Below are 26,618 nucleotides of genomic sequence, written 5' to 3'. Positions count from 1 at the left end.
CTGTAAACCTATTTCATTTCCCCTCATCTGCAGTTGTGCTCTTGACACACTCATGGAACAACTAGGCTCATGGTCACTATGTGTTTTATGGAATTTGCTGAGAAATTCAAGAGCCCAGGCAGTTGACCTAGGGTCTCTGAGAATCAGTGGCAGAAACCAATGGCCTTATGGAAGCAGCTCCAGCCCTATTCCCCCACAGGCATATAAGACCCTTAAGTGCTAATGATAGGTCACTCATGTGGGTTTACCTAGAAAAATAGGTGACTTCTTCAAGTCATGTTAAATGTGCAGGTGTGTGAGTGTATATAAGATATCTAGAGACATGAAGATAAATCTCTCTCTGGCTCCCTTCCTGCAGCACAGAGCAGAACTAGAGGAAAACTTAACAACTGAAAACCCAGAGCTAAGTTATCAGAAAGCAAATTAAAGCTGCTGGGTATTTTTGTTGAAACATCTCTACCTCTGAAATCTAATTTCTTGCAACTTTCCATATAGGATCCTGTGTTGTATTATTTATAAGAAAATAATATTCTGCCCTCCCTTGACAGCATTTCCAGGCTGCAGAAACCACAGCAGCCATGGAGTAACAGAATAATTTTGGTAATGTTTCCATAGCTACCTTGCTTCGAAGTGAGGTTTATTCTGTTTTAAAGTCTACTGACCTATTCACATCCATATTTGAGGTATTTTCGATCTAATCCCTTACCTGCCTATTATTGTCTAATGTTCTTGTGATTTCTGTATTTAAGAGGCCCTAGATGCATAAATATGCTAAGCCTTCTAGTTACATGTAACAATATGATTTCCCCCTGTTTCTTCCCATGTGTATTCATTCTTTCCCTGGCAATGCAGGCAAACCTGACAGTTTGGGGTAGTAAAGGCTGTTTAAAGTACACTGGTGCCCTCTTGTGGTCATTCTGGCTTTATGGTTTCCTTCCCAGAAGGCTCTTTTGCTTTTACAAAAGGTTGTAAAGAAAGACTACCACAAAACCCCCGTTGCTTATTGCCTTGGGTGTCCTTGTGTCTATGTCTTTTGCCCACTGTAGACATAGGGGATTTGTCTAGGACAGATGACCTCCTCTGATTGGCAGTGTTACAGATCTCTGCTTTTTCCTCCAAAACAGGCATCATTAAGGATTGCTGCTCTGGGTTAGTCTTTGGAAAATGACCTCAAGAAGATGACGATGGACCAAAATCCCTCCTAAAGATGTGAAAATAAGAGAATCCATGGAACAAAGAGACAAGACTTCACTTCAGCCAAGCACAGCCTATCAAAACAGTAGCAATAATGGGCAATACCATGTGTCTTTTCAGAAGCTAAAAACATCAGTTCAGTGCTAGCCCGGAAATCAAAGCAGAGAAATCAATAAAATTTTATTTAATTGCATGTGACTAATATTTATTCAAAAAATAACTTTAAATGGGATTAATGACAGCATTTGGGAGGTGGAAGCAGAAGGATCATGAGTTCAAGGCCAGCCTGTGATACAGAGAGCTCCTGTCTCAGAAAGCCAAAAGGAAGGGAAGAACAGAATACAATTCTAGCATTGTTCAAGAGAACTTTCTGTGATGGCGAAATGTTCTATGTCCACATTACAACACGCAATAACCACTCAGCTATGGCCCGTGTTGGTTTTGGTTTCTATTGCTGTGATGAAACACTATGACCAAAAACAAGTTGGAAAGAAAAGTGCTTAGTTGCTTTATACTTGCACATCCATAGTTTACCACTGAGGGAAGTCAGGACAGGAACTCAAACAGGATAGGAACATGAAGGCAAGAGCTAAGGCAGGAGGCCATGGAGGAGTGCTGCTTACTGGCTTGCTCCTCATGGCTTACTCAGCCTCCTTTCTTACAGAACCCAGGACTACCAGACCAGCAATGGCACCACCCACAATGGTCTGGATTCTCCTCCATTAATCACTAATTAAGAAAATGTTCTACATGCTTGCCTACAGTTTAGTCTTATGGAGGCATTTTCTCAACTGGGGCTCCATCCTCCAGGATGACTCTAGCCTGTGTCAAGTTGACACAAAATTAGCAAGCACAATTGACCTCTTGACAATTTGACACACAACGCCTTTTAAGTCTTAACTTTTCTTTTCTTTTTTTCTTTTTTTTTTTTTTTTTTTTGGTTCATTCACAAGATCTCAGATTACTAAATATCACAAATATAAAACATATTACAAACTTAAAATTCCCAGTCTTTACCAATTCAAACACTTTAAGAGTTCAAGCTCTGTAAAAATAGTCTCTTAAAATCCAAAATCTCCCTCACAATTTTAAAGCCAACTGTGGGCACATATAAAATCAAAAAAATAAGTTAAATACTTTTTTTACCTCAAGAGGGAAGAACCAGGGCATGGTCACAATCAGAACAAAGCAAAACCAGACTCCAACAGTGTAAATAAGTCAATGTGCAATGTCTGGGCTCCACTCACCATCTTCTGGCCTCCTCCAAGGGGCTTGGATCACTCTGCTCTCTGCACCACACACAGCTTGTCTTCTAAGTTCAGGCCGGCTCCACCCCAGGGCTGCTACTATTCTTGGTGGTCATCCCACGGTGGAATCTCCAAAGTGCTGGGGTCTTCTCCTGCATCTGGCTGCACTTTCACCAATAGTCTCTCCCGGGCTGTCTTCATGGTGCCAAGCCTCAGCTTTCCTCCATGACCCCTTCAATCCTGGGACTTCCACTGCTATTCCAGCTACATCTTTCACCAGCGGCCTCTCCTGGGCCTCTCACAGTGCCAAGCCTCAGCTGCTCTCCATGACCCCTTCATACCTTCAAAACCAGTACTGCCTGGGTGACTCTTACACATGACCAAGTTTGGCTACCAGCATTAGATGCAACCTTGGCCACCTCTGAACACAGTTTGAAGGTGCTGACTCTAAGGAAACCCTTCCCAGAAGATTTCACCTCAATGATGCTGGCCTCTTCTTTATCACAGCCGATTCTTCAACTCCAGCTGGCCATACACCACACGTTCTTCACACAATGGCCCAGTAGAGTCTTTGCTTCCCTCTGAAACTTCACAAGCTGGGCATCCATTGGCTGCATTGCTTGCAATACTCTTGTCTTCTAACCTCCCACAGAACAACCCACTGAGCTCGCAACACTCAATGGCTTTTCTAGCTCAAAGTCCTTCCACAATCCTCCCAAAAACAACATGGTCAGGTCTGTCACAGCAATACCTCACCATCCTGGTACCAATTTCTGTCTTAGTTTGGGTTATTATTGCTATGATGAACCACCATGACCGAAAGCAAGTTGGGAAGGAACAGGAAGTTTACACTTCCACATCCATGGTCCATCATTGAATGAAGTCAGGACAGGAACTCAAACAGGGCAGGAACCTGAAGACAAGAGCTGATACAGACACTATGGAGAGATGTTGCTTACTAGTTTTCTCAGCCTGTTTTTCTTATAAAACCCAGGACTACCAGACTACAGATGGCCCCACCCACAATAGGCTGGGCCCACTCAAATCAATCACTACTTAAGAAAATACTCTATAGGCTTGCTTACAGCCCGATCTCATGAAGGCATTTTCTCAATTGAGGTTCTCCCCTCTCAGATGACTCTAACCTGTGTCAAGCTGACATAAAATTGGGAGTACAGTAGGTTATTGAACAGTGGAATGTGGAAAGTGAAACTAAGGGACCAGATTTCTAATTTTATTTCATTTTTCATTAATTTTAATTGACTGCATGCGGCAGTTGGACAGCCCAGGTCTGGGGTGACAGACAACCCCAATACAAGGAGGATCTTTAACAAGGCCCTCATGTTTGTCTCTGCCTTTAGGTCCACCCTCTAGAGTCTCCACATTCAGGAGCCACATCTGAGTCCTCTTGTCCCTCACATACCAAAGTGAAGCCTAAGACCAGAGTCTCAGAGCAGTGTCACACCCTAAAAACATGCCATCCAGCATCCAAAAAACTAATTTCAAAAGAGCCTCTGAGTTCTTTCTTACACCTGTCAAAACACCTCTGGGCCGCCTCGGGTCATGCATCCTGAGGGCCGTGGCACTCAGATAAGAAATTCTCTTTTTTCTCCCATCACTTCCCTCCTGCCCCACAGCCTCTCCCACACCTTTCATCCACGTAGCCTGGAAAACTTTCACATCACCAGACCCTGAGTCTCTCATCCTTCCTCCTTCTCCCCCACCCACCTTCACCTCTCCATCTTTCTCACACCCTCAGCCTCTAGTTTCTGAGCCTCGTTGTGTAGAGAAGAGCAAGAAGCAAAGCACACAAAGACCAGACAGTCTCTAAATGGCAGGGAGTGACAACTGGGGTTTTTATAGCATCACCCACCTCTCACCCCGAAATATAAAAGGGTCCCCCTTGTGGTTCCCATTGTTCATTGTCTCCTCCCCAGCCTCTGCTTCTCCTCCATTTTTTTCTACAAAAATTTCACAGTGAGGATCTCAGATCAGTATTGCACCACCTGGGAGTTCATCCCAAATGCAAATCTATAATCTCTGGGCAAAAGGTCCAGGAAAGTGTTGCAATGTACCCTCCTAGATGGATGCTTGTTAAATTAAATGTTAGGGATCACTGATCTAACAGAGCCACTGCTCTCTTGTGTTTCTTGGGGTGCTGTTCTGGGAACTTGATTAGACCCATCTGTGTCTTCTAGGAGATCAGGAAGTTGGGATTGAGTAACAGGAAATGTTCTAGGCAAAGACAACTCAACATTCACACTTAGTTCTAAGAACATTGGCTGGGACAGTGTTTCACAAACTCCATGGGAATCGTGGCTTATAAGGAAAATCAGAGATTTGGACACAAGGCTGTCTTCACCAGAAGACACTGGGTGCTCTAGACTGTGGGAAGAAAAGTATGCTTGGGGACAAGTAGCTACAAGACTCTCCTTTTCATAATAGAAGGAAGTGAGATCTTCTCATAACAGCCAACATTGGCTCCTATATTACTCATACTTCAGAGAAATGGGTTAAATTATGGCCACAGCCCATTGACAGTCCTGTCTGCCACATAACAAACATACTGGAGGGGTACAGTTTCTAGTTCACACTCCAAACTGCCTGAGAAAAGAGGAGTCCTTCAATGTGGATATTATAATCTGCTTTCCCCTTGCAACTGTGAACTCAGATGAGGAACAATTTTGGTGTAGAGACAAAGTCACGCCCACACTATTTTCGGCTTCTGAACCCCAAGATCTCAGGTCTATATTCCATTACTTCATCCTGCTTCATGTTAGTGCTAGGCGGGCCTTCCTTTCTCTTAGCCAAAGTATGGCTTACCAGAAGAACAATTAGAGTGAGATTTCAAAATGGTACGAAGTCCAATACCCTGAAATATTCCTTTGCTCTCTAGCAGACTGACTGCTGGACTATTCATTCTAATAAAACATAGACAAGAGCACACTTGCTGCTCATTACACCCAACATGGAAATTGCATCTGTGATCCACATTACGGCATGGCCATTCCAGGCATGCAAGGCAGTTCTACCCAGAAAAAGTTCATTCTAATTACTATCAGTATTGAAAAATCTCGGGTAGAAGCGGGCCCCTTTGTGCCTTCTAGGTAGCCAATCCTTAAATCATTTACAATATATTGTGTTTATATTACTATTCAGATCCTGTAGTTTCTGTCTTCCTTATGATTTCTTCTATCATTCATGAGCATGCACAAGTATGCTTCTTAAATCCTCAAATATACAAAAGCTTTTGCACATATCATTATAGAAGATCCTATCAGTTTGAGTACTTAGGAGTTACGAGCTCATAAGGTCAGTTTTTATGTAGGTTAGATTAAGTTTATTAGTTCTGTTGTTAAGATGTGCTACATTATTTAGTAAAGCATTAATATGTAATCCATCAATGAAATACCATTAATATCTATAGTATCTGTAGTGATCATGTTTTCACAATTCTGTAAATGTGTTATTTATATCATTTGAAGCTATGTTATTAGATGCTTTTAAGTTTAGAAACAATTTCTTCCCAGTGAAGTTTTTTAGCATTACAGTGTCCCTGTATTGGTATAGTTTTCTTAAATCTACTTTGGTTAGGATGTTTTCTAGCATGCTTTTATTTTTTTCAATTATTTCTTTTATTTTTGAGATTATAATTACATCAGTTCCACCTTCTCTTTCCTCCCTCCAAACCCTCCCATATACCCCTCCTTGCTCTCTTTCAAATTAATGGTCTCTTTTTTCATTAATTACTGTTACACTATGTATAGTGTAACAATATATGTGTATGTGTATATGTGTGTATATATATGACCTGTTCAGTCTGTATAATATTTTCAGGGCTGACCATTTGGTGTTGGATAATCAACTGGTGTACTCTTCCCTGGGGAAGACTATTTCTCCCACTGTCAGTATTCTTTAGTTCTTTGTGTAGAATTGAGATCTCATGGGCTTTCCCCTGTCCATGAAGCATGTTTATGGTTGTTGTTATTGTTTAGCTCATGCTTAGGTAGTCATGTTGGTGAGGCTGTATGGGTATAGCTTCTAACATTTCTAGGAGACACAGTCTCACAACAAATTCCCTGATCCTCTGACTCTTATAGTCTTTCCATCTCCTCTTCCAAAATGTTCCTTGAGCTTTGGATACAGAGTTTTTGCAGATATATCCAGTGGGACTGGGATCCACAACACTACATTTTGATTGGTTGTAGTTTTCTGTTATGGTCGTCATCTGCTGCAAAGAGAAGTTTCCTTGACAAAGGGTGGAGACTACTCACTTATCTGTGAGTATAAGGACAAGTATTTGTAATGTAGTTAGGGCTTATGCTGGTTTAGTAAAGTTGAAGTTGTGGGTTTTCATCCATGACGTCATTAGCCCTGGATAGTTGGCTAGGTTTCCAGCACCAAGCTGGATTTCCCTCCTGTTGAGAGTCTTAAGTTCAATCAGAGAGCTGTTGGTTACAGCCAAGGTATGCAAGCCACTACTGCATCCTTAATGGTTCTCATGCCATAATGGTTACTGTTGTGGTTTATAGGCATCTTAGCTGGGTAGGACTGTTGGTTCCTTCCCTCCTTTGGAAGCTTGCATGGTACCTTCTGGTACCATGAAAGCTAGTACTCAGGGAAGAGACATTCAGGTCAGTTCCAGCTCAGGAATCTCTGGACCCTGTGTCTGAAGTGCATGGTATCTTCAGCAATAGGGACTTACCTTCTACCTCTGGGGAACAACTAAGGACAATAGCAAGAGTCTGTAACATTTTTACTAATAATGAGAGCAATACATATTTACAGTGTACAAAGATTTTTCCATAGCACATGAAGATAATGGCCTAAACCTCTGAACTGTAAGCAAGCTACCACAATTAAATTTATAAGAGTTGACATGGTCATGGTGTCTCTGTATAGCAATAGGAACCCTAACTATGACAGTTGCTTTTATGATACTGTCTTCTCTTTAGCATTTTGCATTGTTGTGCATCTAGGAATAAATTTCCCTTTTTGTCTATTCTGTTCACCTTGTGCTTCCTAAATCAAAGGGCTCCTGTCTTTCATCAACACCAGAAAATTCTCAGCCATTACATCTTCAAATATTATTTTTCTACAACTTATCTTCTGTTTTAGCCTTTGGATATCTCTTTTTCCTCCTCTCTATTACTCTCTGTATGTATCTTAAGTTCTCTTTCATGTTTTCTATGTATTCTCTGTGCTGGTATTGAGTTCATTGATTTTTCTCTTATCTGCTGACTAATTTGATGTTTAGAACATCCATTAGGTTGTTAGTTTCATTAATTACACTTGTTGTGATTTCTATAAAATATACTTGTTTCTCTTTTCTGGTCCTGTCTTCCTAATGGTGTTTCACAAATTTCTCACATTCTTATTGGTTTTTACATAGTTGGTAGAAATTAATTCAACAGATACTGCAAGAGCCTACTGTGTATCAATAAATGTGGATAAGATACAAATTCTATTGTCAGGAAGGTATAATCTAGTGAGGAAAAAACACAGTATGTAAATTAGGACACGATATATATAGAATAGATATTTGGTTGGTGCGTGTGGTATGGAAAAACTTAGAGGAGAATCTGACTAAGCATAAGTAGGTCATACTAAGTTTTCAAATGTTTATGGTGACTGGACTGTCTTAATTAGGACATCTTAATCAGGTGGGCGGGTAAGGACAGACAGGATGAACACAGGCTATGGGGGAAAACGCATGTATAATAATTATCAGGAATCATTCGGGTTCCTATGGCTGAAGCTTAATGTTCTGGGCTGGATTGGAGGATGCAGTGGGTCAGTGGACAGCAGTGTGAGGCCCAATAAGACTGGGGAAGGGCCCAGATAGTATCCAACACACAGTGGGGAGCTAGCATAAGAGAGGAGTTGCAGAGGACCATGTGTCCCACTGACACTGAAAAAAGGCACCAGTGAAGTGTCTGCTGAGCCAAGTCATTTGGAACAGAGACATCTCTGTGCTCCATCAAGCAACATAAATGCCAGCAGACTGAGGAATACCTGGCCAAACCAAAAGCATTACAATGAGTGACAGAGAGAGAGAAAAAGAGAGAGACAGACAGAGACAGAGACAGAGAGACAGAGACAGAGAGAGGAGTGAGCAAATGTCAGTACTGGTCTGGACCATTAAGAAAATATTGGTCTTTAAACCAGGCAGTGATGGTGCACACCTTTAATCCCAGCACTCAGGAGGCAGAGCCAGGTGGATCTCTGTGAGTTCGAGGCCAGCCTGGGCTACAGAGTGAGTTCCAGGACAGGCTCTAAAGCTACACAGAGAAACCCTGTCTCGAAAAACCAAAAAAAAAAAAAAAGAAAGAAAGAAAGAAAGAAAAAGAAAGAAAGAAAATATTGAACCCTGATTGTCCACTTTTTCAGCCTAACTCTTGGGATGCTCATAGTAGTTTAAACTCTAACCCTCTGCCCATTTCCATATTATAATTGATATCAATGCACAGTGAGGGAGAGAATGTCAGAGGAGCACTGCAGCCTGGCTGAGGTAGGAGTAGTAGAATCCTAAAGAGTTGGTTGTCAGTGGATCCTGAAGAACCCCGCTTACTTTCCCAAAGACTCTGACTGAAAGCAGGACACATTGAGGTATGGCCTAGACTTTGCAGCACTTCCCAGAGTCTAAGCATGTACAACAGTTGGTCTTGATTGTCAATTTGACTTGTTTAAGAGATGTCTAGATAATGAAATGCACCTATGTGTCCATAGGGGATTTCCAGAGAGGACTGACATGCAGCAAAGCGGGGAGGGGAACATCCTAAATATTCATGGCCCCTACTGATGGACTGGCTGCTGTTGTGGAATGTTCCTTTACACTGTGTGAAGATGTGTCACTATGATTAGTTTAATAAAGAGCTGAATGGCCAATAGATAGACAGGAAGAGGTTAGGTGGGACGTCTGAGGACAGAGAGATCTCATGGGAAAAAAAAAGGAATTTGCCAGCAGGATGCAGAGGGAGCAAGACATGCAGGAGGAGAGGTAAAAACCCACTATGGCGACACATAAATGAATAAAAATGGGTCAATTTAAATTATGAGAGCTAATGGGACAAGCCTAAGCTATAGGCCATGCTTTCATAATTAATAATAATGGGACAAGCCTAAGCTGTAGGCCAAGCTTTCATAATTAACAATAAGTCTCTGTGGTTTTTTTATCTAGAGGCCCAAAGAAAAATCCACCTACAGGCTGCCCTGATAGAAAAATAAGTAGGAGGAAGGCACTACGCTCATGCCTGCATCTGCTACTGATGCCATCCACTAGAAGATTCTAGTTTCTTCATGCTTTCAACACAGACTCCATAGAAGTAACCTTCCAGAGAACTTCCAGGCTTTCAGTACTAGATTGGGGCTGCTGAGGCATCCTGCTTCCTTGAGAGAGAACCTGGCCCTCTATGCTCCAGCGTGCAGATGGCCACTGTTGGATTATCCAGCTTCTATTATGTAAGCCAGTCCAATGAAACCCCTTTACACACATCCTATTGGTTGTGTTTCTCCAAAGAACAATGCCCAATGCAACATGCTGAGGGAATTGTAAGGGGGCGGGTGGGGGGGTGGCTCTATGCTCATTGCTTAAGAGATAAAACTACAGGCATGACCTTCCTTGTAAGGCAGGGAGGGGTTGCTTTTCCTAGTCCCGCTTAACAAGTGAGGAAGCAAGATCACAGACAGGTTAAGTGACTTCCCCACGCCCCAACAGGAAATGACTGACAGGATTCCAGGCAAGGCAGTCAACTTAACAGCTTGTACTTTGTGTGTGTGTGTGTGTGTGTGTGTGTGTGTGTGTGTGTGTGTGTGTGTGTGTGTATGCTCAGGCACAGGTTTAAACTGAGAGCCCTACATATAATAAGCAATCACTTTACCACTGACCTACAACTCCAGCTCCCCCTTTGCTTTATATTTAAAAACAGAGTCTCACTAAGTTGTCCACACTATCTTTCAACTCATCCCATAGCCCAGCTAAGTCTTGAATTTATCGTCTTTCTGCCTCTGCCTCCCACGCAGCTGAGATGGCAAGCCTGCACCACCAGGCTCAGCTCTCAGTCTATACTTAACCTCTACACTCCGCTGCCTCCCAACAGTTCAGCAATGCTACCATAGGCACATATGTTCCAGAAGGCACATCTCTCTATCTACAGAACGCCACCCAACCTCCCCTCCCCCATCTTGTGCTGTATGAAGCCAAGAGGAGCCAGCCCAATCCTGTCCATGGATTCTCTGGTAAACTGCTCCTCCCACTGCCACTCAATATGTCCAAACCGATAGCAACATATTCATTCATTTACCTAAGAAGATAGAAAACTACAGGGGATGGGGAACTATTGAGTTCCTGTGTTCGCTTGCATACGCATATGCAGCAGTTCATAAGGGAAGCCTGATTTGCTAAGCTTGGTGATATGGTAAAACATCACATCCTAAGTGAATGCAGTGCCTGTTCATCTTCTCTTCACCAAGATGTCAACTTCAGACTGCTTCTCTTGGCTCTCTCCATCCCCATGACCTCCTTCTGCCCTCTCCCCTCCTTCTCCATTACGCTTCCATTTTTCTTCCACTTCTAGATTTTTCTCATGGGAGAGAAAAGTCCACTACATTAGCTCACATGTAGTGGGGAGGGGGAGGCATTCAAATTTGGAATCCAGTTCCCCAGATTGAAATGTCAACTCTCTAAGCTTCATTTCCTCTCCTGTAAGATGGAGATAATAAGACGCTTTGTCTTCTGAGTTCATAAATATTTACTGACTAGCTCGAGTGTATTGAGCACAGTGCTAGGCAGTGGGGATCCATCAGTGAACACTAGTAATTATAGGCCAACAATTGCAAGGGCGCTGTCTCTGCATATGGTGTGAGCATCTGCCCTTTCCCGGAGGGGCCGAGAGCACGGCCATGACGTAGAGTGCACAGAAGCAGCCTGTAGACTGCACAGCCACACAGGACTGTCGAGCACGCATGCTGCTTGTACTCTCGTCTAGTTGTCTTTTCTCTTTTTCCCACCTCCTTCCCTTCTTTGTTTCCGTGTGTTTGCTTGTTTGGGTTTGTTTGGGTTTGTTTTTGTGCCCCAAATTCTGGATTTTATTCAAAATATTTACATAACCAGAAAATGTAGGATAGACTTGGAAAATATGGAATAGATGAAACTTTAAGTAAAGGCACTTGCTGCCAGGCTTGGCAACCAGAGCTTGAACCCATATGGTAGAGGAAGAGAATTATTCTGACCTCCACATGAAACTCACATTAACATCCACACACAGGTGAGTGCACATGCGCACACATACACACACACACACACACACACACACACACACACACACACACACACAAATGTCTTTAAAAATTAAATAAAACATTTATTTTATATCTGTTGAGAATCCATAGCTGACAAGTGCTGTTCTAGGCACCAAGGATAATGTGAAAAGAAGACATATCCCTACCTTCCAGGAACCACACCTGAAGAGGAGACAGCTTCCAGCACAGTATCGTGTGGTAAATCCTTGACAGGGAAGGACTATGCAAGGAACAGCAAACAGGAAAGGCTCTGAAGCCAAGCTGGGGTGTCAGAGCAAGCTTTGAAGAAGGAACAAGGTCTGAGTCAAGTCCAGGGGACAAATAGGAGTCACCCCAACACCCCACACACACCTACCCATCCCTCTGCCCCCATTGAAGTGGAGGAGAATCCATATCGCCTGTTGTGGTTGGAATGTGAAATGTTCCTACTTGGTCCCCAGCTGGGAGATGGTTCTGGAAGGTCGTGGAACCTTTAGGAAGTAGAAGCCTCAATGGAGGAAATAGGTCACTCGGGGCAGGCCTGGAGATTTGGGAGCCTGGCTCCACTTCCTGTCTGCTCTCTGCTTCTTGGAGGAGACTAGCCAGCTCACACCCCTGCCGCCCTGCCTTCTCCACCAGGGCAGACTGTACACTTTCTTAAGCTGATTTTTGTTGGGTACTTGGTCACAGGGATGAGAAACAAACTTTTTTAAGTCCCTCAAAGCAACAGCAAAAGATCAGCCTCAAAGTAGTAAAAGTCATTAGAGAAATATAGCAACATTTCAAATAGCCCAAACTCTGGTGCTCTGGGGATGGGGGTGGGGAGTGAGGAATCAGGGAGGAAGAGTAGAAGATACACAAGATTACAATGGTGTGATGAGATTGCACAAAGCAAGACAGAGGTCTTGAAGCATCAGAGAGAAATTAAAAATCATTATAGATGTTAACAAGAAATAGCCACCCAGTTGCCCACAGGGGGTGTGGGGTGGGCCCAGCAATATAAATCAAAAACCTTAAAACCACATGTCTCCTTAACCTCATAACTTGACCTTTAGAAATTTAGCCTAAGTGGAGATTTTTCATACAAAGATATCTACAAGGCATTATTTTCAAGTGGCGAAAAGCTGGAAACAAGCCAAATTCCAACAGTAAGGTCATGGCCAAATGTGACAGACTAACAGAGTCAATTATGAACATTCCTCCAAATGGCATTTGATGATGGGGAAATGTCCGTGATATAATATGGAGTGTAAAGACTAGAACATAAATACATTTCCAATGGGATTCACATTTTATTACAAATGTGTCTGTGCATATGAATGTGTGTGTGTGTGTGTGTGTGTGTGTGTGTGTGTGTGTGTGTGTGTGTGTGTGTGTGTGTACAAAAGAAAGACTGGACGGAAAAAAAAAACAAATCTCAGTGGTGGCAGAATTATAAGCAGTTGTTGTATTCCTGAAGAGCCTTTCCATAGTCTAAATTTATAATAAACCTTCTGTTCCAAATCTATAGTAAACATCGGAAAAGGAAATGCTAACAGGCTGTTTCTAAGAAATTGGGTCAAAGTTGGCTTTTAATTATTATTATTATTCTTTAGGCTTTCCAAATTATTTCCCCAAATTTCATGCTCTGACTAGTTGTTGCAAAACAACAATAACAAACAAACAAACAAAACAGTGAGAAGCCTGTTTTACTAGAAACCCAAAATGTCTCAGGAGCAAACTGCTATCTTAAGGGATTAGTGATAGAGTCACCTGAGGAGAACAGGTGTCAGCTAGACAGAGTGGCCTGGCTCCCTCCCCTGCACCCAGGACCAGATCACCCTTCTGTCTTTGCTGTTCCAAGCATCTACTTCTGAGAATGGGAAATCAGTATGGCTGCAAGGGCAGCCCATTAAGCTTACCAAAACACTCCTGGAGTTCTAGGAGAGAATAGCCCACAAGGAGGAATCTGCCAGGCCAGTGAAATGCAGGGCAGCTGACGAGGTGCTTGACACCAAGCCTGACAACCTGAGTTCAAATCCCAGCACCACAAGGTGGAAGAGAACTGGTACAAAATGCCCTCTGACCGTCACATGCACGCCTTGGCACACGTGTACATAGACACAGGAGAGAGAGAGGAAGAGAGAGACCGAGGGAGGGAAGGGGGGAAGAAGGGAGGAAGAGGAAGAGGGGAAATCTTCCTAAAATAAGGACTCAAATCCCCATGTGTAAAGATCTTTTACCTCCTCACTATTCTGTGAGGTTGCTTGTTAATCAAATTGATTAACAACAATTGTTCAGCAAACACATCCCTAGCAGATAAGTGTTCAGAGCCTTTTCTTCTGTGTGTTGGGGTCTATGGAGTCTGAAAAGCATTCTTGTTGGGAGAGACTGAAGCAATACAAGGACAGTGTTTATCATTTGCAAATATCGCACTAATTTTCCCACGCTGCAGACCCACACCTTCCAGCTCTTGTTCCAAATGTAGACAGAAAAAAATAATCTTTTACTTTTCTTTAGCCTCTCATGTCCCACAAGCTCCAGCTCATTCTGAGCTTTAGCCTTCCTGACACTTATTTTTTTGTTTTTGTTTTTGTTTTCGAGACAGGGTTTCTCTGTGTAGCAACTCACAAAGATCCACCTGGCTCTGCCTTCCGAGTGCTGGGATTAAAGGCGTTCGCCACCACCGCCTGGTTTATGTTGTCTCAGGCCCCAACCAGTCATTAGTTCCCATCAAACCCCATCTCTGTGGGACTGTGTTTTTGCTACCCGGATTCAGCACCACACCGTATAGAGTCAAAAAAGGCCGAACACTCTCCTTCTAACCCAGGCTTCCATCAGAAAATCCCTGTTTCCATATTTCTCCGATGCCCTCCTTGATACCTGACTTGATTGTTTGTTAGATCAGTTTCTCCCCAGCTCTTCACATTTTGGGGTGGAACCTTTCAATTAGGTAGGTGTTTTCCTGCCAAACTGGTCTTCCCAGATTGACTGCAAAGCCAGGGTAAATCCGCCAGAAGTGCTGGTATCAAACGCCACAATCTAGAAATCAGAAGCCTGCTACCTAACAGAGGGTGTAGCCGATGTTTCCATTTCCATTCCTCATTATTATTTACAAATGGTAGCATTGGAAACGGAGTGTGGCGTGTTGACAAGGGCCCTTGCCCACCTCTTCTCTTTACCTTCCTTGTCTTCTTTCGTCTGGGCCTCCAGAGTCAATAAAGACTTTCTCTGGTCTCTCTCTCTCTCTCTCTCTCTCTCTCTCTCTCTCTCTCTCTCTCTCTCTCTCTCTCTCTCTCTCTCAAATCTATAGGGTGAGCATTGATCAGCAGCCCTGATATATCCTGGTGGGCACGAGCCACGTCTTGCTTGCCTGCGTGTTCTGGCAATACACCCCTGTTCCCTGCATCAGGCTACTGGGGTTCTCCAGAAGGGAGTTGGTCACCAGCCTCAGTGACTCACCTCTGCCTCACTGGGTGGGGACAACCTGGCTCCTGCCAGGGCTGACAGCCGCTGGCCAAGCTCCAGGAAAGTGGCTTAGTGTAGAGAGCTGATGGCAGATGCAGGTCACCCTGCAGTGCCGTGGGAAGATCCCTCTCCTCTCCTAGCTACCCTCTGGTGAGGAGTCTCTGCTTTCCTCTCTGGACTCTTAAATTGGTTAGGATGTGTTCACCTGCTCTGCTCGCCAGCACTGTTTGTCTCTGCTCCTTGGTTTCCTCCCTAAACTGGAAGCAACACGTTTGGATGTCCTGGCCTCACATCTTTGTACGCCTGCAGCTGTAAAGGAAGAACTGTCAGCAACTGCCTGCTCTTCTAGTCTATGGGCTGCCAAGCAAGCACGCGCCTGCTCTTTTAAATTTAAGTCCCTCCCATGGAGAAGTTGCAGTAGCCCTCCCTTTACATTTCACTGGGTCTTGTTGGGCCACGTGACCGTCCATTACCCAATCCATGACAGTATCCCATTGGACTCATGAGGCTCAGCTCTGGAAAACAGAGGTTATCAGTCCCTTGGAGGAGTAGGCTGTGGGCAAGAGATGGGAAGATGAATACCCATATAAAAGTGGTGTATTTGAGAAAGAACAAGGAAGCAAAACGGATGCACTAGGAAAACAATCCATTGCATGAGGCTAGGGCAAAGCAAATTTCACATCACTTGCAGTTTCTAGCACTTACTCTAATGTTGTCAGGTGAGGAGGCAGATGCCAAGTATTCTTTAATATAAGTCCTCTGGTGAGGACACACATACACACACACTCACACACACACACACACACACACACACACACACACACACACTTTTGAATAAATTCTACTCAGTCAAATAGTGTAAATCTGTATGGCTGACTCCTCAATATACTGGGCCCTACTCATTGTGTCCCACCCTTACCCCAGCCACCTAAAAGGCCTATCAGGGATCTCTGGTCATCCCTAAGGACACTGCCTGTCGAGTGATGCCTTCTATGTCCACAAATAAAAATGCTTATTAGGCTAATGTGGCTGATAAAGAAAGTGCCTCTCAAGTCTAAGAGCATAAATATGCAATTATTAATATAATGGTTGGATTCACTAAGCATTTGGAGGGATGAATGAGACAAAATTATATGGATTTGAGAGAGATTTAAGATGCATGTTGGAAACCAAGATGTTATGACCCAGTAACACTGTTAAGAAGCAGTAAAATAAACCAAATGTTGAAAGCAAAAATTGGTCTTTCAAGTCTGGGGGTGTAGAAGGAAAGAATTTTTATAAAAAGTCTTGGGGAAAAAATAGTCAAATGTACACGTGCATCCAATCCAACAGACCTTCTTTCTAAAAATAGGAAGTTAAAAATATGGCTTCCCTGGGAGAAGGATGGGACCCTTCAGTAATATTTGAGTTTTACATTCCCAGATGCAGAAGTTGAAGAGCGTAACTGAAAAGATTGCCATGTAGTGCAGCAGATAAAACAGATGTGTGAAATGACTTTGTGCCCCACCCCTTCCCACAAACACATACTACACAGCATTTGGAAAGACTTTCTTAATGTTTAAAATACTATAATTTTTAAACAGTGTATCTGTGCTTGGTGAAGTATGATAACCATTTCCTAAGTATCTACTTTGTATCAGGGACTGCTTTGGTATCTGTTTAAGTCTCCTATATAAATATGAATCAATAAATATTTAAGCACTATCTGAGGCAAGGATATGTTTTTCTACCCACTCACTCTCTTTAAATATAATCACGCCAGTGTCTTGTGATTACTTTTGTCTGTTTCTTTGCTTGTTTAAAAAAAATGGATATCAGAATGTTTGTAAATTTTAAATTTTTAGAAAAAGTATAGCTTTTATATACCTTAAAGCAATCATCCAGAGTTTCTGCCAAATGGTCAAATAAATTCAACTAGGAAAAGAACAGTCATTTTTAATGAACTATCCTTAGTTACTATAAAGAGCAAAATATAATATAAAATCTCATATCTGTCATTTTTACTTATAAAAATGATTGTGACAATGTTCAGTTGTCTATCGATTGATATGATAAACTGGTATTTTATTAACATATTACATGTGTTAAGAATTTCTTTGCAAATAATGTAAGCCTGTTTCCATGTGCTATCTGATCTATGCTCACAAATAAGCTTTGCTAAATTTCACTCTGCTTGGAAGTCTTTAATAAGCTGAATTTTTATATCTTAAAGTTTAATCAGTTTGAATTATTTGCAGTTATAACTGTGTTGAGTAAGTGATTTGGTGGCCATAAATTGAGCAATGTTAGTTCTAAGTAAAACTGCTCTATTACAGATCTCATTGTTCAGTCATGTGAATAATACAGACAGAAATTATACATAGTGAGTGGAACTGTTTGTTTTCTCTTTGCCAATACACAATGGCCACTTCTCTTTGAACACAGAGAACCTATAGAAATATCATTCTTTGGGTGACTGTGGGTGCAGTTATACAATCTTTTGCTATATTGATCTAAGAAAATTAACATGGATTATTTAACAGTGGGATTTAGGGAGATCCAATCACAATAGAATTGTGCTTTGGAGTGCTTGCTGTGAACTAACAGATTCCATTGCCATGGCTATGCATTTAACCATGGCTCTGGGAGTACACAGTTGTTTTCTGGGAATGCAATGTAGCCGGAATCTGAAAACTGGAGGAAGAGTCTTCCCCTGGTACCTTTGGAGAAAAGGAAATTGCAGTCTGATGGAGGATGTGTTTAGATTACTCATGGAGGTAAGGGAATTCAGGGAAATGTGTTGGACATAAATGTCTGTGCACTTCCTGCCACATACTGCCTTGACTATGTGTGACCATGAATTCAGCCCAGGTCCGGGGAAATATACATTGGTAGTCAATTCATCCAACCCACCAGTCCCCAGTAGCCCTAGGCCAGTGGTTCTCAACCTTCCTAATGCTGTGACACTTTAATACAGCTCTTTATGTTATGGTGGTCCCCAACCATAAATTACTTCATTGCTACTTCATAACCATAATTTTGTTACTGTTATGTATCATAATGTAAAAATGCAGGATATCTGATGTGAGACTGCCAAAGGGGTCGCAACCCACAGGTAGAGAACTGCTACCCTAGACCCATCTGAACGATACATTATAGATAGCTCTCATTTCACTCTTTCCTCCTTATCTCCTTCCTTCCCTCCACAATAGTGGTTCTCAATCTTCCTAATGCTGTGTCCTTTTAACACAGTTCCTCATGTTGTGGTGACCCCCAACCATAAAATTATTTTTGCTGCTACTTCCTAACTGTAATTTTGCTACTCTCATGAATTGTAATGTAAAGATCTGTGCTTTCTGATGGTCTTAGGTGACCCCTGTGAAAGGGTTGTTAGACCTCAAAGGAGTCATGACCCACAGGTTGAGAACCACTGTTCCATATCTTTCGAAACACTATTTCTAATGTCTCCTTCCTCTGATGCTTTCTAATTCATTTGAAAGGGTAACCTTTCTCATCTAGGCTCTGACTGGTTATTGAGTATAACAGAAAAGAGTATACAGGTTCTGGCTTTGGATTTGAATTCTATCTAGTACATCTCACTTAATCTTGGACAGATTACCTTCTGAATTGCCCTACTGGCAAAGTGAGGATGATGATGATGATGATGATGATGATGATGATGATATCCAGAAACAATACATCACCAGCCTGTAATATAAGGGGGCTTCATCCTCCAATAACCCTGGCTCACACCCCTACCCCAACATCATGTTCCTCTGGCCCAGTGCTCAGGCAAAGACTCCCAGTTGTTGCTCATCTCTGATATTTGTTAATGATCATACTTTCCTGCATAGGGTTTTCAATAGAAAAGCAAAACCAGATAAATGTGTAATAGACTTCATAATGAGGAAGTTTTGTCAAAGCATAAAAGCACTGGAAGAAACAAAAAGAATTACCATAAAAATATCCACTCTAATAATATTCATACTCTAGCTGTTTTCATTTCCTGGATATAAACCTGGATGCTGCCTTCTCCTAAAATTCACAGGACCGTGTTAAACTTAAGTGGCAGGTGATCCTAGATGAGTTTTTTCCCAAAGGTCCAGCAAATTTCTGCTCACCTGGCATTGCCCAAAATTGTCACAAACACAACTGTCCTTCATTGTGATACATTGTGATGATGGTTAGCTTCCAGCCTCGACAATGAAAGCGGCAGAAGGAAGGTAAGATCAGGTGTTGAGAGAGCCCACTTGTAGGACCTGCTACAAAATCTCCATTTGTGATCATCTTTGCACGACTAGTTACCAATGTTGCTGTGGGGTCCAGCCAACAGGGAATTTCACTGAGAAAGCCACTGCCTGCCTTGACTTATGAGGCCTTTTAATATCTAAGGACTCCAAACAACCACTAAGAAGAATGTGACAGTTAATGTTAATTGCCAATTTAGCAAAATATAGAATCCATAGGGAGACAGGTCCCTAGGTATGCCTGTGGAGGGTTGTCTTGATTAGGTGAGATGGGAAGACCTGCCTACTATAGGTAACTCCATTTTTAGGCTGTGATTCTGGACTGTATCAAAAAGGGGGTGTGAACTGAACACAGGGTTCATGCTCTCTGCTTCCTTATTGATTCAAACTCCTGTCCTCTTGACTTTCCCACTAGGATGGACTGTGTCTTCTTGAACTATGACTCAGAAGAGACCCTTTGTCCTTTATGTTGTTTTTGTCAAGGTATTTTGACCCAGCAACAGAATCGCCTAAGCCAGAAAGGACCTGTGCCCTACAGGTCAAAAGAGAGACACCATAGTCATGGTCTGTAGAGGGTTTCTCTCCAGTGCCCATACTTTTTCTCTGTCTTTGTGCAGATGCTGCCGGTTGCCTTTCCAACTGCCAGGTCCCTTTCTTCATAGCTAACAAAAACCATAGTTTAATTCTGATAGCCACACTCCCAGAACCCATGGATGCATCACATTTGGACAAAGCTGTCGAGGCAGAAGCTCTCTGGACAAGTGACTAGTCTAGAGGTGGGCAATGTGATCCAGCTTTGGTGAGTAAGATGCACAAGGAGGAAGCGGAGAGGAACTGCGTCAAGGGGAATAAAAAGGGATTGCTGGCGCCGGGCGGTGGTGGCGCACGCCTTTAATCCCAGCACTCGGGAGGCAGAGGCAGGAGGATCTCTGTGAGTTCGAGGCCAGCCTGGTCTCCAAAGCGAGTTCCAGGAAAGGCGCAAAGCTACACAGAGAAACCCTGTCTCGAAAAACCAAAAAAAAAAAAAAAGGGATTGCTGGATAAACGCAGCCTTGTGAGAAGAAAGTGCTTTTGTTCCCGACCCACTTTCCTACCTTGGACGTGGTTAGGTGTGGATGTTGTGGTTGGAGTTATGGTTCCTTGGACTTGAATCAAGGTGATAGCTCTAGGGCAAAAAGCAATTTTCCCAGGTGATTGGCGGCTCTGATGCCATGGCACAGTGGAAATAGAAGAAGCTTAAGTCCTTGATGATTATGTTGGGTGAGTCAAAGTGTCACACCTGGACCTGCCTACCTCTGGACTACGGCTGTGAGATGATCAGTTGTCCTTACTATTTAAACACTACGGGTGGAGTTGTTTGATACTTGCTACCAAAAGTATTTCTAACTACTAGTCCATAAAAATCAGGTCATAGGTCAGGGGTGGTGGCACATATCTATAATTCCAGCCCAGAAATGTGGGAAAGGGGAGGACCCAGAGTTCAAGAGAAGCCTTGGCTAAGGAATGAGTTTGAAGAGAGCATGGACTACTTGTGACACTGTTTCAAAGGTGAAGGAGGAAGAGTTGGAGGAAGAGAAAAGGAAAGGAAAGAAGAAAGAAAAGGACGGGAAAACAACTCAGCTGTTAAAACACTTGCCTTTGCAAGCACAAGGACCGGAGTTTGATTCTAGAACCCAGGAAGAATGCCAGGAGTGGCAGCACTTGCTTTTTTTTGTTTGTTTATTTGTTTGTTTGTTTGTTTTTTCTAGACAGGGTCTCTCTATGTAGTCCCGGATGTCCTGAAACTTGCTCAGTAGACCAGGCTGGCCTCAAATTCACAGAGATGTCTCTGCCTCTGCCTCTGCTCCTCTGCCTCTGTCCCTCTGTCTCCATCCCTCTGCCTCTGCCCCTCTGCCTCAGCCTCTGCCTCTGCCTCTGCCTCCACCTCTGCCTGGATTAAAGGTATGCACCACCACAGCACATTCTCGAAATCCCAATGCTAGGGAGGTGGAGACAGAAGGAACCCTGGGGCTTTATGGCCAGTCAGTCTTACCTAATTGATGAGCTTGGTGAGCTCCTAGTCTATTAGAGACTCTGTAAAAGGAGGTGGACAGTATTTCTGAAGTCCTCTGGCCTTATCACACATGTGTGCATGCATACTCACATATATATAGACTCACACAAGCATATACATTATTTAATATCAGAGCAGAGCAATGTTAGCTAGCTTATTCTTGAATAAAAGCCTGGGAAGTAGATGTCAATAAAATGAATAAACTAGCAAAGCATATATATTCATAGAAATGAGACCCCTTCCATGCCACCAGGCAGAGACCTGGAGACAAAGTTATACAAAGTAATTTGAGAAGTGACATCTTTACACAATACATTCTTCCTTTTTAAGGAAGATGATGTATTTCTCTGCTATTTAAATCTTTTCTGTCCCTAAATTACTTTTTTAAAAATTTGTTTATATGTATGAGTATTTTTGCCTGCATATATGTATGTATACTATTTGCATGCCCAGTGCCTGCAGAGGCCAGAAAAGGATAACAGAGCCCCTGGTACTGGAGTTCCAGGTAGTTGTGAATCAATGCGGTGCTGGGAACAAACCTGGGTCTTCTTCAAGAGTAGCAAGTGCTCTCAACCTCTGCGCCTCCTCTAGCTCCATTTACTATTCAAGCAACAGTATAAGCTCTATTTAGTCCTTATTAAATTTGTTCTCAGTATTTCATGCTTGGGGCTATTATCTCTTTCAAAATGGCAGGGTTCCCTACAGATCTGTTTTCTTTTCATTCCACAATATCCTAAAAAAAAAAAAAAAAAAAAACAAAAAAAAAAAAAAAAAAAAAAAAAACAAAAAAAACACACTTTGACTGCTCTGCCCCAACTCCAATTTCAAACTGCCCCTTTTCCACTCTGGCAAACAACAACCACACTTAACCTCCCATGTTTGTGGGCCTTTGCTTGGACTGGTTTCTGGAGGTTATCCAACCTTGATGAACAAGAAAAAGAAAAGGTAACATTTGGAATCTAGCAAGCTTGAGGTTAAAACATGTCATGTCAGCAATCGCTAAACAACAGTACATCAGATTAGGTCAAGAATTTGTGAAATGTTTGTGCCAAGTGAAATGTCAAAGCACAGAGTGTGTCAAAGGGGGAGAAAAGCCTCTGTGTCAGTCAAAATGTCACTCTGTCCTGCAGCAAGTCATTTATTCCTTTCTGTCTTTCTCGTCCTTCTTGTTCCACATGTACTAATGTTGCCTCTGAATAATTGAAATTAATAGTGGCATTATCGGTGGCTTAGGGTAAAAACTAAAGAGCTAATTTAAAATCACTCAGTCAATTTGAACTCATTTTGAAAATGGAAATTGTTAACCCAGCCTTAAAAATAAGCCATTACCTGATTGTCCAAAACGTTTCTACCGCTGCAGTTTTTTTTTTTTTTTGGTTTTTCGAGACAGGGTTTCTCTGTGTAGCTTTGCGCCTTTCCTGGGACTCACTTGGTAGCCCAGGCTGGCCTCGAACTCACAGAGATCCGCCTGGCTCTGCCTCCCGAGTGCTGGGATTAAAGGCGTGCGCCACCACCGCCCGGCTTTACCGCTGCAGTTTATTTGTTCTGTTAATTTTTGTAATATGTATAGAAAAGGCACAGAAGAAGAGAGAAAAGAATGGACACATTTTTCAAATGCTGGACCCAAGGAAATTAGAAACATGATGGAAAAGTTAAGCATAGGCTTGACAGGTCCAGGTAGCCCTCAATAAATGACGTTCCAATGGATCATTGAGTTAATTATGAAGCAAAACTCCATAATGTTCATCCCCATTTTCCCACTGATTTTAATTTCTAAGCTAACAGAGCTTTCCAGAAAATGGCTCCTCTCCCTGCCACTTGGTTTCTCCTAAAGCAGCTGTCTGTTGCATAGGCATGGCCAAAAAACGGGAAAGAGGTCCTGCTCTTAATGCTACAGTTGCCTGGTTAGTAAACTAAAAGATTTCTTGGTAGACATCAGGGTAAGTGCTAGGATAAGGCTAGCTGGACCCCAGAGCACCAACATTTAAGGAAGAGCCCTCCCTCTTGGGGCTGCCCCAGCAGCTGCATGAACCTAAATATTGGTGTTTCCATAAACGTTGCCTGACCAGCATCTCGCTAGCTCCATTCTGGTCCTGGCCAGTCATTATTGATACCAGTAGAATTGGAAAAAGACAGCTGGGCAGGGTGGTGGCACACGCCTTGAATCCCAGCACTTGGGAGGCAGAGCCAGGCAGATCTCTGTGAGTTCAAGACCAGCCTGGTCTACAGAGTGAGTTCCAGGATAGGCACTAAAACTACACAGAGAAAACCTGTCTCAAAAAAAAAAAAAAGAATACCTCTATGAATCTGATCCTAAACTGGGTTCCTAGCCAATTATACTAATATCAACATTAGAACTTTCACAATAAAAATTTCTCTATTTGCTAAGATAAATTCTAATGGTCCAAAATGGAGTTGACAATTGGAAAAATCAAGGGACTTCCCTGTTCTGGTTTGGGCTTCAATTTTTCATTTGAAGCTCCACTTCATCAATACAGAGATGGCCGCACTGAGGAAAATTCAACAAGAGAATCACAAATAATCTAGAATTCCAACTGCTAAAAAATGAATATATAAAAGTTATAGATACTTTCCAGTAGTGACGTCTTTCTCATCAGTCTTAAGGATAGTCTTCTCAGTGTCAGAATACCTAAGACAGAGTGCAAACTAGAATATTCCTGTGTATCCACCACTCAGCAAATATAGACTGTACGCCTACCATGTTTCCAGCAAACCCTGTGGGATCCTTCAAGAGAATTCTAGGGATAGGGATATGGCTTGATGTGCAAAATGTTTGTGGTACAGGCATGCACAAGCTGGGTCCTTAGCAGCACTTAGAGCAGTGCAGCAGTGAACACCTCTAATCCTTGCACTGGGGAGGTGAAAACAGGTAGATCCTAGGGGCTTGCTTGCTGGCCAGCCAGTATAGGCAACAGTGAACTCCAGACTCAGTGAGAGATCCTGCAACAAAAATCATATACGGCAGAGGACAGGCAAGATGGCTCTGTGGGTAAAGGTTCATACTGCCAAGCCTGACAACCTGAGTTCCATCCCTGGGACCCACAAGGAGAGAACCAACTCCTCTTGAAGTTGTCCTCTGATATCCACATACATGGATGCATGTATGCCCTTGTTCATGAGCACACATATAATAATAATAATAATAATAATAATAATAATAAATAAATTTAACTTTTATTTTTTAAATAAAGTGAGTGATAGTGAAAGATACCCAACATTGACCTCTATCTAGCTGATGAAATGCTGCATGTATGTGCCCATGGACCCCCCACCCTATAGACACAGAGGTGAGGACATCTTCACACATATATATAACACACCAAAAAAAAAATTAAAAAGAAAGAAAAAAAGGGTTCTAAACTCAATCCTTTCCATCACATGCACAGCAACCATCTAGTTCAGGCACGACTTTCTCATACCTGAATAAATGAAACTTGTCTCTCTGCTTCTGCTCTTGACTCCCTGAAGTAGGTTCTTCAGCCAGCAGTCAGCCTGACCCCTCTGGAACAGAAAGTCAGGACACGATGTACCTCTACTCAAAGCCTACAACTGACTTCCTGCATGTCAGGGAAAACAATCTCAAACCCATCCTTTGAGTGCTAAGGCTATGTGATCACACCCACACCTCATTTACAATATTTCTCCCTTCTCTTTCCTCCCTCCAAATTCTCCAGATACTCCTCCCCACTCTCCTTCAAATCCATGGCCTCTTTTTTCACTAACTGTTATTGCATTCATAGATGCATAATGTGTTCTGTCCATATAATGCTACCTGTATGTATGTTCTCAGGGTTGATTGTTTGGCACACCAGTGTGCTCTTCCCTGGAGAAGGCCACCTCTCCCATTCCCAACTTTCCTTAGTTGCCTGTAGTTCTTTGTGTAGGACTGAGGCCTCATGGGCTTTTCTCTATCCTGTCTGACGTGTTCAGTGATGTCATCCTTGTTCAGCTCATGTGTGGGCAATGGTGTTGGTGAGAGATTTTGAGTGTAGTCTCTGATGTTACTAGGAGACACAATCTTACAGCAAACTCTTTGATCCTCTGGCTCTTACCTTTCTGCCCCATCTTTGACAGTGTTCCCTGAGCCTTAGGTGGGGGTAGGGTGTTCTGAAGATGTATCCACTGGGACTGGGCTCCACAATTCTGCATTTTAATTGGTTGTGTTTTCCTGTAATGGTCTCCATCTGTTGCAAAGAGAAGTTTCCCTGATGAGAGGTGAAGACTGCATTTGCATATGGGTATAAGGACAACTGTCCATTGTAGATGTAACCAACCTTCTTATTAAATAAGAAACACAGAACCAATGCAAAGAAGAAAGCCAAGAGGTCAGAGCTAAGAGCTAAAACCTTACTCTTCCTCCTGCGGTGGTCCTACCTCTCCGAACCAGAGCTACTTTCTGTGTTAAAGTCTTTATATATAGTTTCTGTTCTGCCTTCTCATTGGTTGTAAACCTAACCACATGACCGCCTCATCACAGCCTGTCTGTATAGGCCTCCAGGTTTTCTATGATTGGTATTGAGATTAAAGGCATGTGTATCCAATACTGGCTGTATCCGTGAACACACAGAGACTTACCTAGCTCTGCCTCCAAGTGCTGGGATTATAAGCATACGCCACCACTGCCCTGCTTTCCTATAGCTTGCTAATAGCTCTGACCCCGGGGCAACTTTATTTATTAACATACAAATAACATTTTAATACAAATAAAATATCACCATAGTCCATAGATTGTTCTTACAGATTATACTAGTTTAGTAAATTAGTAGTTGTAATTCTCCTTCAAAAACCAAGACTTTACTAGTAGTTAGCTGAGTTTCCAGTACCAACCATGGGCTCCCTCTTGTTGAGCGGGTGTTAAGTTCAATTAAAGAGCTGTTGGTTACTGCCAAGGTATGCTTGTCACCATTACAACCACAGGATTACCCTGTCATGCTGATTGTTGATGTGGTTCATAGGCATCATGTCTCAGTAGGACTGTTAGCTACCTCCTTCTCCTTTGGAAGCTTGCATGGCATCTTCTGATACCACGAAAGCTAGTTCTCATGGAGGGTTTGTTCAGGTCAGTTCCTTCTCAAGGGTCTCTGAGTCCTGTTTCTGAAGGTCATGGTGTCTTCATTATTTTTCTTTAATCATCTGGCAAGTTTTCCATTT

General features: G+C 42.6%; 1 long non-coding RNA gene across 1 annotated transcript in view; it reads right to left on the bottom strand.

Annotated features, from left to right (window-relative positions):
* LOC128104725 (uncharacterized) overlaps window positions 1–25,745 on the bottom strand; it is a 102,511-nt gene extending 76,766 nt beyond the window's left edge. The window contains exons 1-2 of the long non-coding RNA XR_008216078.1: window positions 25,520–25,745; window positions 24,887–24,968 (exon numbers count right to left, since the gene is read on the bottom strand). This is a non-coding gene — a long non-coding RNA (uncharacterized LOC128104725). The remainder of the gene's footprint in view (window positions 1–24,886; window positions 24,969–25,519) is intronic.
* Window positions 25,746–26,618: the final 873 nt, after the last annotated feature.

The sequence above is a fragment of the Peromyscus californicus genome, unplaced genomic scaffold, assembly GCF_007827085.1.
Source record: "Peromyscus californicus insignis strain IS unplaced genomic scaffold, ASM782708v3 Scaffold_11__1_contigs__length_118956290, whole genome shotgun sequence".
Lineage (NCBI taxonomy): Eukaryota > Metazoa > Chordata > Mammalia > Rodentia > Cricetidae > Peromyscus > Peromyscus californicus.
This window is presented reverse-complemented; position numbering and strand designations above follow the sequence as displayed.